Source organism: Xylocopa sonorina, chromosome 5 (genome assembly GCF_050948175.1).
Source record: "Xylocopa sonorina isolate GNS202 chromosome 5, iyXylSono1_principal, whole genome shotgun sequence".
NCBI classification, from domain to species: domain Eukaryota; kingdom Metazoa; phylum Arthropoda; class Insecta; order Hymenoptera; family Apidae; genus Xylocopa; species Xylocopa sonorina.
The window spans coordinates 6,503,421-6,517,521 of record NC_135197.1 but is presented as its reverse complement, the minus strand read 5'-3'; the positions used below and the strand labels follow the sequence as shown (position 1 = coordinate 6,517,521).

The 14,101-nt window shown below is 48.5% G+C and overlaps 1 protein-coding gene across 4 annotated transcripts in view; it reads left to right on the top strand.

Annotated features, from left to right (window-relative positions):
* Smash (smallish) overlaps positions 1-14,101 on the top strand; it is a 114,285-nt gene that overhangs the window by 57,400 nt on the left and 42,784 nt on the right. The window contains exon 1 of one of the 4 annotated variants that reach the window (XM_076895233.1): positions 5,830-5,925. The exons of the other annotated variants lie outside the window; for them this stretch is intronic. The gene's annotated coding sequence lies outside the window, so the exon portion shown is untranslated. Of the gene's footprint in view, positions 1-5,829; positions 5,926-14,101 lie in introns of those variants that run through there. 4 annotated transcript variants of the gene reach the window in all.

Below are 14,101 nucleotides of genomic sequence, written 5' to 3'. Positions count from 1 at the left end.
ACGTTTCCTGAAGCAACTATATCTCGTGATTATTTTTGCTGTACGGATATAATTTTATTGAACACGTCAGATCCGAGGTATAGACGGATGACAGAAAAGCATTCTCTGTCTCTCGTCGCTTGAATACCCGAAGATGGTAACAATGAGCGCGGAAACGGTGCACTAATAGACCGTCAAACAGCCAGCTCGACGGTCGCAATTGCGCAATTAACCTTTGCATCCCACGCGTGCCCGAGGCTCGGGAAAAGGCTGTTTCCACAAAGAAGGGGGATTCAATCAGACATCGTGTGTCGCTGATCAGCCGTAATTGAGTAATCATCGCGACGCCCACGCGCCCCTTTAAAGATAGAACGTAGGGGCGCACGGAGGAGAGGGATTTCGAGGGAATTGCGAGCGGCGTCGTTAATTGTACGCACGGGCAGTGATTGCACCTGGTCGTTGCCCCGCTTTGTCGGCGCGACACGGTGGAATAACGTGTCGTAATGTTCGCGGCACGAACCAAGTCGCCCGGTTGGGGGTGGACGATCGAGGTTTTCGATGTCCTCCGCAAGCAGAGCGGAACGGAACAGAACATGAAACGCGGACCGCTGCGATTTACCGTACGCCGTTCTTCCGTTTCTTCTCGGTTGAGATCGAGGCGTTCGGAATAGAGCAGACCAGGCGAATAATATTTTACCGTTGAAACTGCTGCTTGTACGATAATTAATAAACGTACCGTACAACGAGCGTGTCGGTAACGTTACGCTTTTTCTCGTATCGGAAAAGATGGATGCGCCTCGGAAAATATCTGCGCACCGGGCAGGCCGCGGTATCCTCGTAACACACGTCGCGCTGGTAATCACGCACGGGCAGAGCTGTACAAGTTCTGGACCGTACGACTGGTTGATGTTCAACCACTTAATATTCCTCTACAATATATTCACTCAACACCCTCGTCAAGAGTCCAGGCGGTAGTGGTAGTAGTTAGAACTGAAATAAAACGGACAGTGTATCGCAAGGTGGATACGTTAATTTCCCCGAATAGTTTGGCGTGTGTGCCAGATGACAGAGCGAGGCGTCGTATCTCGCGAGGCGGAATTCCACAGGCGGCGACGATTTCCTGGTTCAAGTGCAACTGTCGAATACACGCACGGGCATTCCGCGGCAGGAATTTAGACGACATGGAAACGAGCCGCGCGATCCCTCTCTCTCTCTCTCTCTCTCTCTCTCTACGCGCTGCTCGGCCGTATTTATGCGTCGGGGCATTTATTACGACACGACGGTCTGCATCTAATAACCTCTGTTCCGCTGCGATGGAGAGTCGCGAACAGCCCAGCGATACTCGTTCCTACGGATGGGATCAAGTTCAACGCGCGCTCGCGAATCCGAGTCAGCTCGCGAAAGTTTCGCTTAACGGAATTTAGAGTTCTCGTGAGAAACCAGACCAGGACGAGTACCCGTAAGATTCGACGCTGCACAGCGGCATGAGAGAAGTTTTCTAGCTCACTGTCGCGCGTCTCTTCAGCTTGTAACTATTTCAAACGCGTCTCGAATCGAGGATTCTCTTAGAACGCTTCTTCGAACCCTTTAAATCCGATCGATGCTATTCGACGTACGGTTGATCCCATCCCTATCCGTTCCAGCCGTACGCGCGTGGCCCGTTACTCTTCTTCTTTCTCCCTATATTTCGCGCTCGTGTCCTCGTCACGTGTTTCTCATTTTCAATTGTGCTCGCCCACACCCGCGCGGCCCGCTCACCCTTCGCCTTCGAAAACGTTCGCGGCATGCACGGCGTGTAATTAATGTCACGGATGGCTGTCACGCGCGGGGAAATTAAACTCGCGAAAGATTGGCCGGCAGCGGGATCATTTGTCTGTTGCGCGGTGCTTCGTGTAACTCGACTGTACGCCGGCAGGTATATTAATGCGGTCCGTATTGTATTAACATAATGCGGCACGTTGGTGCCTGACATTTTTCCTAACAGTGGGAATGCCGCGTAGAACGGGTTAAGGAAGAACGCGCACGGTGGATAGGAGGGTGGTTTTGTTAGAAGGTCAGCCGTTGAATTTTAAGGAATTCAGCTGGGAACGAAGGTGTTCTTTACAGCTTTGAAGTAACCATATTCTTATCGTATAATACTATAGAGAATAAAAAATTCAGAAGAATTCTTACTTTTTAATGTAAGAACAGAAACATGTTGAACATAAGGTTGAAACACAGATATTTCGAGACTTGTCACCGTATTCACCGCTTATCAAGTTTTATCAAGTTTAACGAGTCAAGTCTAACCAATTAATCAGTCATAAATCATCGACCATTCCCCGCGCGAAACCTCCCACGTTTCCATCCAGAAATCCCCCTCGCAAGATCAATATTTATCAAGTATTTGGCAACGTCAATTAATCGCTGTATTCTCAACTGTTACATCCTCTCTCGTGTCACGACGAGAACCACTGAGTTACTAAACAGGGTAATTACAAACCAAACGGTATGCTCCGAGCAGGAATTCATTAAGTGCACAATAGCCTGGCATAGCCCGCGTCGGGAGTGATGTCGACAGGTAACGTTTTCACGTCATTTCTCTCGGTGCTCCTCTATTTTCCTCTCGTCTATCCGGCACCGCGCTCCTCGTTCTCGTCGTGCCTCTTGTTTCTCCTCGTTAATTGTTGTCGCGAGCAGTCGGCGGACACGGATTTCGAGCAACGAACGCGTCGCGTGGTCGCGTACGAAAAGCCGGCCGTATACCAATCAACAGTGATCGCGTCGACAATAAGAACGGCGTCGCGGCGAGCAGCGACGCGTCGATGGTTCCGCGACCAATTAAATCAGAATTTAATATCGGATTATTAAGTCAGCCTTGATAAATTACGATAGAATTGTACGGTGCGTGGAACCGTTTCTGACACCGGCAACGACTAACGGCACTTGTTTCGCTACACATTGTATGCAATTTCTCTTCTAGCCCGTCTCTTTTCCGCTCGCGTCATGTCGCGCGTTTCTCACTCTCGATCTCGCCGCGGAGAAGAACGCGTCCACGCTTCCTTCGGTGCTTGTTGCGTCTAATTATTACAAAGGAAATATTGTTCCACGCTCGCCGTGCCGCCGCGGAATTCGCCGTTTCGCGTGCTTACGCGACGCTTCGTGCGTCGTGCGTCACCCGTAATGGCCCGTAATGCTCGACTTTTTGCGAGGACGATCGTTTTCCTCTTGTTTCGCTCCCTCCTCACCTATGCTTCTTATTCCACCTCGAGTAGACTGGTGCTTCTTACTTCTAGCTTCGATTCGCTGGATTTGACGGCACCGGGGTGCGCGTTTAATAAACGATCGATATAATTAGCTTGGAAAGTTTCGAGGAGCTTCGACGTGCTCCTTTATCCCAAGGAATATATATTATGCGATGCAGCTATCTAGAATCCGTCCTGAATTAAACAGGTTCAATTTCGCAACGCGGTAACGGACGATTCTCGACTGATTGAAATTCCAGCCCCGTCCAGGCTTCCGGTTCCTCCGCGACCCAAAACTGAAATCGACAATACACATCGCGCATAATTGCGCTCATATCGCGCACGTGACGGGTCGCGGCGCACGTGCGCGTGCGCTCGCGTTTGACGCGCGCTCGACGAAAGAAAATTTCGACGACCCAGATCCGCTGGTACCGTTTCCACCGGTTAATTCCGCCGCGATTTAATTGCGATTTATCGGGATCGCAGAATCGTTCCGCGCGCGCGTTCCGTTCGTGCGCCGGTGCATGCGATTTGATTAGCTTTATCGATTACGATTAACGACATCGGCGGTCGGGATTTTTCCGATTCCAGGAACCGGACTCGGAACCGTTTCGGTTACGCTTGTTTGCCTGCCGGTTTCGTGCATAATAACGAAGCAGCCGGGTATTAGGCTTGGTAACGGTTCGATCGGATGAAAATCGTAGGAGTACAACTTGCGCGCCGTGTCTGAAGTAATCTGTAGATCGATGTTTATGTGGATGTACGAGGCTGTTTCGTGCAACATTGATTATCTAGAATGCCGTTCGAGAAAATGTTCTCTAGTTAGGAGGATATAGATACGCGATATTTAAATACCAGTTCCGATTTTTTTGGCCAACGTAACGCGTGATCCTGCTTTCTCATCTTCTCTCGAATCGTATCCCTCCTTTTTTTTCCGTTGCTGATGAAATAAGTCGTTCTATTGTAGGTAAACTAGTAGCACGTTTAATACCCCCGGCTGTAAAACTGTCGAGCGAGATATACCAATGAACGAATCGATAAATTGAACGGAGAACACGATCCCTTTTACTTTTACGACAAAATCGCCACGGCTCGGTTACATAACGCGATCGCGCAATTTACCCGTAATTAATTCATTCCACGGAGTCACGGATCGATCTGGAAACTTTAATTACGAGTTATCTGGTCTATCGTCTCGATTACATTGTCCCGTGGCCGATCGTGCGGCCGCGATCTTGCTCGGTGTGCGCGGCTCCATCGCCGTCAGATCGTTTGCACGATCTACGCCGACCCTATCTGTTTCGTTCTGTCTGCTTTCTGTAATACATGCATTACGTCGGAGGCCAATGCACGAAACGCACGCCAGACATTTCTTAAACCGCCGATTCACCTCTTGTTTCGCGGTAGAACGCGACCGGTTTGCTGGCGTCGCGATATAACCAGCCTCTACGCGCAACCAATGTTTTCTGCGTTTCTTTAAAAAGTAACGAAAAAGAAGAGAGAGAGAGAGAGTTTTTCGAGACGGTAATAAAGGAAATTTACTCGCAGTTACACGAAACCAAACGAAGAATTTCGAAATGCAATTTATCGATCGTCGAATGTGGGTCGTGATACTACGTCGTCCGCGTTACGAAACGACGCCAGCGTCGCGTCGTTTATTCCAGCCGCTCTTACTTCCGCTCTTTTTCGGCCGCGACTAATTTGCTCGCGCGCCACGATTCCACGTGCTCGCGCGGCGATTTATAGGGCGTCGGTTTCGTAGCTCGTCGGCGTCGGTAGTCCTCTGGTTAGCGCGAGATTTGTACCCCGTTTCCGCGGGAATATACATATCGCGCGTCGATGAATTTTACGAGCGGCGAGATTTACGCCGCATCGGGCCGTGCAAGTGCGCGGCGGCCGTCGCAATTTGTCTGCCAGCTGGATACAGTCGTGTTGGTTCCATTCAATTTTAAGCCCGGCTGTGATGTTTCAATTTCAATGCCCGACGGAATTAATTGGTTCACGACGGCAGAATTATCGATTCCGTTATCGATTATCGAACGTGGATATAAAAGAGGTAGCGCGCAGTGCAAGGTGGATTTGTTCGATTTATAGACGCGAGCGATTATAAATAATATATGGTTGGATAAATCGTTGGTCACCTTGGATAAGAAAACGGGTATTTTTAGCTGTGGTCGATATATCACTAGTTGACAAGAATTTTCTAAGGGATAAAATAAAAGTAATGGCGGTTTTTAAATGTCGATCGATAAGCGAGCGCGAAAGGCAATACGCGCAGAATTTAAAAGGAATCGAAGGAACGCGCGTAGAGTAACCACGAGGTCGCGACTGCGCAGCCGTGGCTCTAGAGTGGGGAAGTCTCTCAAATGCGAAATAATTAAATCCTCAGTCATCGTTCGTCTTTCGACGAGGAGGTTGTGTTGTGACGGTGCTCGCGAACGATCGATCAGGCTCGAGTGACATTCGCTCGTCTACGTCATTCACCTCACGGAAGTTCAGTGCTGTTGCTCCCTCGAATTCGTGTCCACGTTCGACAATTGACATTCGTACATTAGTTTCGAGTGCGTCGTAAGGGTAATAGTTTGTGCGCAGTTTCATTTCGTTTCACACTACGTCCCTGATAAAATATAATTGCAAGAATCGATCCCAGTGAAAGTGTTGACATTATTTTGGAGCGGAGCATGACGACGTACCTCGATTGATTTATCCGTCCCTAGAAAGGGTGAGTATTCGTTCATGCGATTCAATTATCATTATGTTAACGCATTTCCGTGTTTTTCCAAAAAATGCGACTAGTACATGCCATAAATAATATCTCTGGTAGTCAATAAAGTGCGACGACGCACAAAGTACAAAGGAGCAGAGTTTTTTTATCACCTTTGTTCGTAAAACTGTCAACACACTTTATTGAACTTGATAAGTGCTTCCGTGCTCCGAAATATATCACGTACTCGGACAATATCGATATTACCATCAAAATACAGCTGCTGGCGCGTTAGACGTACCAGCTATCGAGGAATCGATCGTTGCTACCCACGTATCTCGTGATTTTTCCTCGAATTCAAGTCTGGCTCCGGAAAAATCGGCTCCAATCTAATTGCAAACAAATTTCCACTTTATCGTGTATCATTGCACCGTCTCTTATCTAATCGCGTTCAAATGTATCTGCTAGCTCAAATATATACCCGCAGATAAAGGAATCGTGGAGCGAGAGATTACTGGTCGCGGCCAACTGGTTTAGAGAATTCGAAATCGGCTCGATCCACTCCGCTCGCATAAAATTAATCGTTCGAAGCTCGAGAATCGTGGCTGGCTGTTTTCATTTTGCTTGCTGCGTTCGAATAGAGAAGAAGAGCAACGCCGTCGCGTTGGATTCGAGCGTGTGCGGCTCCTGCACCCCCGAAACGCTGGGGTGGGTCCTTCCACCCACGGTTAACCGCGATCCGCACTCCTTTTTGTCGCACGCGCCGCGTGTGGTACGCTCGTGACCGGCCATTTCGTAAATTGGATTAACGGTCGTGCAGGCTGGATAATTGACCCGCCTCGTAATTCGTATGTTCGTTCCTCTTGGCCCTTTGTTGCGCGTACCCTTCATTATTCCTCGCCTGAGATACCTGGATGCGCTCGCGTCGTTCTTTTCTCTCTCGTTTGCATTTTTCTTTTTTCCACCTCGCTTAATTCCCATTCGTGGAAGGGCTGGTTTCTTCGACGAATCTATCCGTTGCGCGAGGTCAATCGTTCGGAATAATTCCGTGGACGAAGCGATGCGAAGGTGCGTTCTTTTCGAATGTACGAGTCGGATGAGTTGCGTTTAGAAGTATCCTTCTGGCGTAGCCCAGCGATTGTTCCTTTTCACGTGAAATAGCAGGAAACGAACGACGCGTTATTGTGACTCGTGAATAGAGAGGAATAATATTTTTGTACAGTTCGGCTAAGAAAAACACGGAGCTGTGTTATCATATTGCCAATCGTTCGGCTAGACCTACGAAGGTTATTCCAATATTGCTGGTTAGACAAACACGATCGATATTATTTTCAGATTGTCTGTGCTAACTACGCAGTATGCTAGCAGGTTTAATTACGTTTATTTTTCGTTGTTTTTTTGCTGCGTCGATGCTAAAGAAACATTGTTACTTATTCTGTAGCCAGGCTGTTGGTCAGAATTATTTAACCAAACGAAACTCGAACCACAGAATGTATCGGAGCGTATATCGACCGTTGAATGGTATTTCCAAAGAAGCAAAAACTACGCGGTCAATTAAACGCAGAATGTCCGCTGGCTGCTCTTAATTTCACTCGGGATTATTTGAACTCCACCAAAGGGACAGCGAATTAATTACAGAAATGGACGAAATGGAGCAACGCGCGCACGTTTCCTTCTTCTGCCCCGCGACTCGCGATTCGAGAACGATCCTTCTGGTAGTCGTGATTCCTCGTAGCTGTTATCCTTGACGAGTTTCTCGTACACACGTGCGCGGAAACGTGCCGTCGCCGTTTCAGTTTCAGCGTAACAAAAGGGGAACGAGCGTTGCATGCGAAAAATCTCATAGAAATCCAACGCGTTGATTGATACCCGTTTGTTTAGAATTCGTCTGACTCGCGCCGCTGCCTTTCGGATCTTATTTGGCCTGGCAGCCATGGCGCGCGTTCTAGCCGCGTCGATGACGCAGTTGAACCGTACGATTTCGAAAGGTTGATCCAAGATTTAAACTCCTGCTCGCGCCGATTGTTCGATACCGAGCGTTTCATTCAGCCCATGCGATCTACGCGATAACGCCTCGCGTTTGGAGCATCCGCGCGTGGAATCCGCGTTCGTCTGCCAATTCGAGCCCCGCGTGAACGTTAATTGAAACGTGGCTGTTCGCTAATTTATCATTTGGAAATCGGCAGAGCTTTATGGGAGAGCAGTGGATTCTACCGTACGCTTGAAATCCCGCCAACACACAGGGTGAAAAGCATCATTTTTCCGGGTGACACCGGTACAAACTACGCAGCGTGCAATTTGTCAGAGTCGTTAGAAATTTTCGACGCGAGTTACGAGAGAACCCGCCGTCTAGACGCGCCATTAATCGAGCCTCCGCGAAGTAATTAAAGTCACCATCGCTCGTCCCCACTCGCGTTGTTTCGCAGAACGATCCACTGTCTCGCGGACAAGGTGGCGAACGGGGTGGGCGGACGCGTCGAAACGGGGATGAAAAATCGGTTCGAACCATTCGACGCTTGTGCGAATCGTTGAAATCCCGCTACCAGTCCCGAGAGTGGTTCATTTTCCAATCTGGCATCGCGCCGCTGCCAGAATTGCGTAACGCCATATTTTCCTTTCCTGGTGTATATCGATACGAAATAAAAATCTCCGCGTTTCGAGTTACGACAAATCGACGTGGAAACCATGTTAATATCGACGGGATTTACGGGAGACGTACGCGGCTCGAATCTTACGTGACTCTGGTAAAGGGACTCCATAACCTACCCCTTGTTCCGCTTTCTCTTTCTTTCTGGCACGTCGCGGGGAGCACGCGTCCTGAACTGTACGCGTCGAACGGGTTACGCTCGTTATTTCTCCGTTAATTTCCGTGGCCACTGTTGCCACTGTGTTATTACAAACCGAGTGAAAGCAGGTGGTAATCACAGAACGTTCTCGATTATGTAAAATTCGTCGACGGTTTAATTAACGCACGCGTTGCGGCGTCGGTTGCGTCGTGGTGGACGATGAGAGTGTCTCTCTCGAGGGATCGTTGGTGAGGGAGCGGTTCTTCTGGTCGGAGTTGAACGAGTTTGAACGTGGACGTTGCACAGGCACAATTAAATTAGGGAATCGTTTACGTTGTAGACGAAATACATGGACGTTCTGTACCGGTTGTACTGGAAACGTGTCTTTTCGTCTAGTCGATCGCGCGGGTTACGCAACAACCGGTTGCGATTTCTTTTCCGGATAACCAGCTGACCGAATCGTAAACGTCACTAATCCGGGGAAGTGTCGTAACGGTAGCTTTGTCAGCGTTTCAATGCTGTAATTCGACAGAGCATGCTCGGAAACCTTTTGTAAGCTCGCACGCGATCAAATGGTTGTAGAATTTTTCAAAATGACATTCTACTTTTATAATCGGAGCGTTCAGAGCGTTTCAATGGAACTTGAACGACTTTATTTGCATCTCTCGAATTCCTTGTGTCGACTATTATGGCGTGTACTTTGGATACACGAGGAATGCAAATTTTTCAGGAAACAGGTACGTGCCTCTCGCGTTATTCACCAATAATGCGAGGTCGTCCAGTTAGATGACTCACTGTGTGTTCTCGTGTAACGCAAAAAACAGTGGCGGAATATCGCTTTATTCGAAACGCTGTACAAAGCGATATCGTTACATAATCTTGTTCGCTGTTTCGTAGCTGATACGAATCGTACTATCATTGCACGCGAGGCTATAAAAGTAAAACCGAATACCTACGCGTAACTTTATGACGCTGCGTATCCACTTGTCGTTGCCTTTTTTTTTTTTTGTTCTTCGACCGCCCAAGTACTTGGACGTTAAACAAAGTCGTATGTAATCCTGACGTTGCGATCCAACTGGAAGTAATTTGATTTTTTCCACCGTCGAATCGATAAATCAATATCGACGTCCGTTTAATCCACGACAGGTTTCGGGAACGCGAAAAAAATGGTCGGAGGTTAAACAGTACGTAGAGCAGGATCTCGAATCGGCTCCTCGCAGCCGGTCGTCCTTGCGTCGTAATGAAAGATGCAAGAACTCCACCTACGTCTGTTTTCTTGCCTTTGAAATGTCACGGAGAAAGGCCGCGTTGCTCGCCAAGAACGTGCTGAATATGTCGACCCGCACCTGTGCGATTTAACGTGTTCTTACCCTACCTCGTGTCGTCTCCTCGCCTTTAACGCGGTCTATCGTACGAACCTTCGCAATTAGCTCTCGTGCACGGCTATTCGCTAATGGCTCTGCGCGGTTAGACCTTGGTAAATTAAAGGGGAGCACCATTTATCGTAATTGTATCGCGATAACGCGATATCGCGTGCGAATTGGAAACTGTTACTTTTTAATCGAGCAGACGGACGTCCGATGGCGCACTCGCGAAGCGCAGACCCCTCGCGATCCTCCTGTTCGGTATCGCCATCGAGGCTGGCGTCGGTGTACCCCGATTTTTCCTTTCATGCATCGCCCTTCACAGTGTGTCACCTTCGAATACCTGCCATGCGCGTTCAATGCAAAATTATTCATACTCTATGACGGCGGACATATGGTCGAATATCCTTTCGAATCACGGCAATAAAGCTGTCAATGCCACGCTAACGTTCCCAGACGTACTGACCTCATACGTTTCTTTCGGCGCGTACTTTTTTGCCCCGTCGACATTGACGACCACGCGATCTTGCCTCGCCGCGTTCGTTGTTCGATCTTTTGAAATTCGCAGACGATGAATACCAGTCGATTGGTGAAAGATCGACGGACAAACAAAATAAATAAATCGTACGAACGATAGCTATCGCGATCGTTCGACTCTGCTCCTGAACGTAGTAATTTCTGGTTAAGGGGCTATCGTAACTGGTCCAGGTCTATTTTTACCTTCGCTAACCTGAGCAACAGGAACATGAATGAAATGAAATGATAGGCAAATTGCCAAAGTGGTGTCTATTAATAGCCGGCAGGGTGGGGTGGAGAAGCTGGAAGGGTTTTTGATGGCGAAACGTTGCCATCCAGGAACGTCGCTCAGCCGTTCCACTCGATTAATTGGAATTTATCACGAACGTCTTAATTTAGCTCATATTTTCGTGTAATTATCGGTCGCGTGTGGAGTGTGCAACATTTTCGATCGTTCGAGTGTAAATCGTGCGAGCTGTCAGCGTTAAATTTCACAGGGATGCTGGGACGGTTACATTCTCGGGACCCGGTGACACTTAACGTACCGTGTAGCAGGTAATACATTCGTTTTAATCGAGGGTTGGTAAGAATGCGACGCATCACTTCTTCTTCTAATGTTTTCTAACGAAGTATAGAGGAATTTCACGGTTAATGAACTTGCACAAAGCTCCGCTTCATCGTGCGTCTTGGTGAAACGCGTTACTCGAACAATACGATCCTTGAGTGAACTATACAATCGTAACTCGAATAAATCATTTTAATTGCTCGATTCCTGCTACGCGATTCGATCAAATCGAGTCTCAGTTAGATCTCGTTTAATCGCTAGGTTGTTTCTAATTTTTGGAGGATCATTCAGCGACGCGCGAACTTCTGTGACGCGTTTCTCAAGGTCCGGGTCAGCCGAAAAAATCACGAGGAACACACAGAGCCATATGGCGAACACGTGTTTCTCCGCGTTACCCTAGACCGAAATACGGGTGTAAGAGCGTGTGGAGCCGTACACCGTGACCGCGATGTATTTCTGGCGTTAGCACGCCTGTTCCACCCTGAATCCCCTTCGACGCGAACGGGGGTCGTAAAGATCGTTGATATTTCGCTTGGTATATCCGTCGCGTCGGCCACCAGGTTCGAGGGGCCCGGATTCCGCGTGATCGCCACTCCGGATAAATGGATCTCTGTCTTCTATAATTATCATTCGCTTTTCGGGAGTTTCGTTAGATATTTCAGGGAATTTCGACATGCCAGTAACTTGAGAAGTCGAGTCTTCCTCTGACTCGAGACTCACCCTCTTAATCGCTAGAGATACTTCCTTCGTAATTACCGATATCGCGGTACGATTGTATTTTAATCATCTGATCGCTGGTTTTATAATCGTTTTATGCGATTTCGAGATCTCGATAGATCCGATTGAAGTTGCTAACCGAGGTGTTTAGAAAGTCGTACAATACACGTTAAGTGGATACGGGCATGAATAGTAATTTTATCAGCCGGTTAATTCGCGGTGTTACGAGTGACTCGTGGAATTACTTGGAATGAATTGCACGATACGATGTTACAGCAGACTGTCGCTTATTCAACGTGTTTGATTTTTCCTAGCTATCGTTCCGCTGTAATTCCTGCCGGGTAACGTTCTCAACGCATTTCACGAATAGTTAGGATCGTGCGATGCAATCTAGATCGAGCGTTTCCGTTCGATCGACACAGCTTGAACAAGTACTGTAGCGTTGTTTGTTTCGCAGATGAGATCAGTGAAATTGACACGCTCGTAGATTTTCTAGACAGTTCGTTTCATCGTTGACTCGAGCTGTCGATCGAGAAATCAACGGAGGTTGATCGTACAATCGCACTCGTGGATACGAACGTATCGCGAAACGAGGAAACCACCGAATTACAGCGACACTTTTGAAAGTTGATCGATCGTACGCGTCTGAACGACCACGGTAACGATCGCGGTTAGATCGTTACGAAGACAATCGAGTAAGCGTCCACGATTTTTTCTCTAATTATTCCCGTAGGAACGGAGTCGTGCGATGGAATGCGATGAATTCATCAGCCTCGCGTTTAATCTTGGAGGACAATTAAGCAATTATAGGAACAATGGGACCCGCGTTTAATTGATAGTAATTTCACTGGAGTAGTGATGAAACCGCGGGGATCTCGCGATCGTCCGTAAATATCTCCCCAAGCGTGGAAAGAAAATCCATTTTCTAGGCAATTCGAAAGTCCGTCGCTGCGGGAGTTTCTCCTAATTGAGACGGCTCCTTGGTTTTAAAAGCGAGTGGTGTACTCGTAACAACCGATAACCGTTCCTCGCGAACTCTGTGCAACAAAAAATGAGACGCGTTCGAAGCTGTCATCCGAAATACAGGATAATTCCGCATCAATTCTTATTCCACGTTAGCAGAGATGAACGCTTGCGATCAACGCGTGTCTCTACATACGCGTTATCGCCAATTACCAGGTTTTTTCGGTGTCGCGCCATTTCGAGGCAAGTGATTTCCATCGTCGCGGTGATTCGGAGATCCCCGTAGCGTGAGTTGTCGAAAAAGAATGTCCCCGGTTGCGCGATAATTCCGGGCAGTAATCGTAAAAATGTCCGGTGAAAACAGGGACGAGTCGAGATCCGGAGTGCACGGTGCGTCATGACACCGATCCGAGCGACGGAGATGAAAATTTCTACCTCGATCGCGGCTGCCTCGTCGCCGTTTCGTTCGCGTGGATCCGCGCGCACGCATCGCGGCTATTTCTTCTCGACCCACTTCCGCGCGAGCGATCGGCGTCGCGGGTGTATCGTCTCTCAGGTTTTCTCTCGTCGCCGCGGTCGATCGCGGCAAGTGCAAGTGACACACTTCGACCGCCGCGACGCGTCCTCTTCTCGCGTCGTTCTCGAATACCACCGAAAAGACTCCCGGAAGAACCGTCTAATCGACGGCTTTCCCGTTCACCACGGTCGATCGTCGTCCGGATAGCTCGCTCGCGGAACGAAATTGGGCTTGTGATTTACGATCCAGTAATTGAACGCGAAGGAACGGGAGGAGAAACTGTTGAAAGAAAATGGAAACGGTGAAAGGATCGCGTCGGTAAATATTTGATGAATTGTTGGCATACTCGTATGGTATACCATTTGACGATTGGTAAAACCATCTGGCGTTGACTCAGGCTAGTGATTGGGTTTCGAGATTGCTGGTCATATTGAATGCGTAGATATGCTAATTAATTTCACGGCAGTGGTAATCGGTGGATTGATCGTTTCAGCGGGAAGGACGCGAGGCACCCTGTGCCGGAAGTACATCGCCACTCGAGCGTTTCTCTCGAAAATCGATGGTTCCATCTGCTCTCGAGCGAAGCGTCGCGTTCCGCGAAGGACGATTCTAATTTTTCCAGCCGATCGATCAGAGATCGTCCGCTTCGCGATGAATCGTGTCGTCGTTCGCTCGTTTCCCTTGCACTTTCCTCGGTAGCTGATTATCGTGGGAAGACGGGACGGTTCTCACCGGGTCTGCGCGTCCACGACGGGGAAAGCGACCT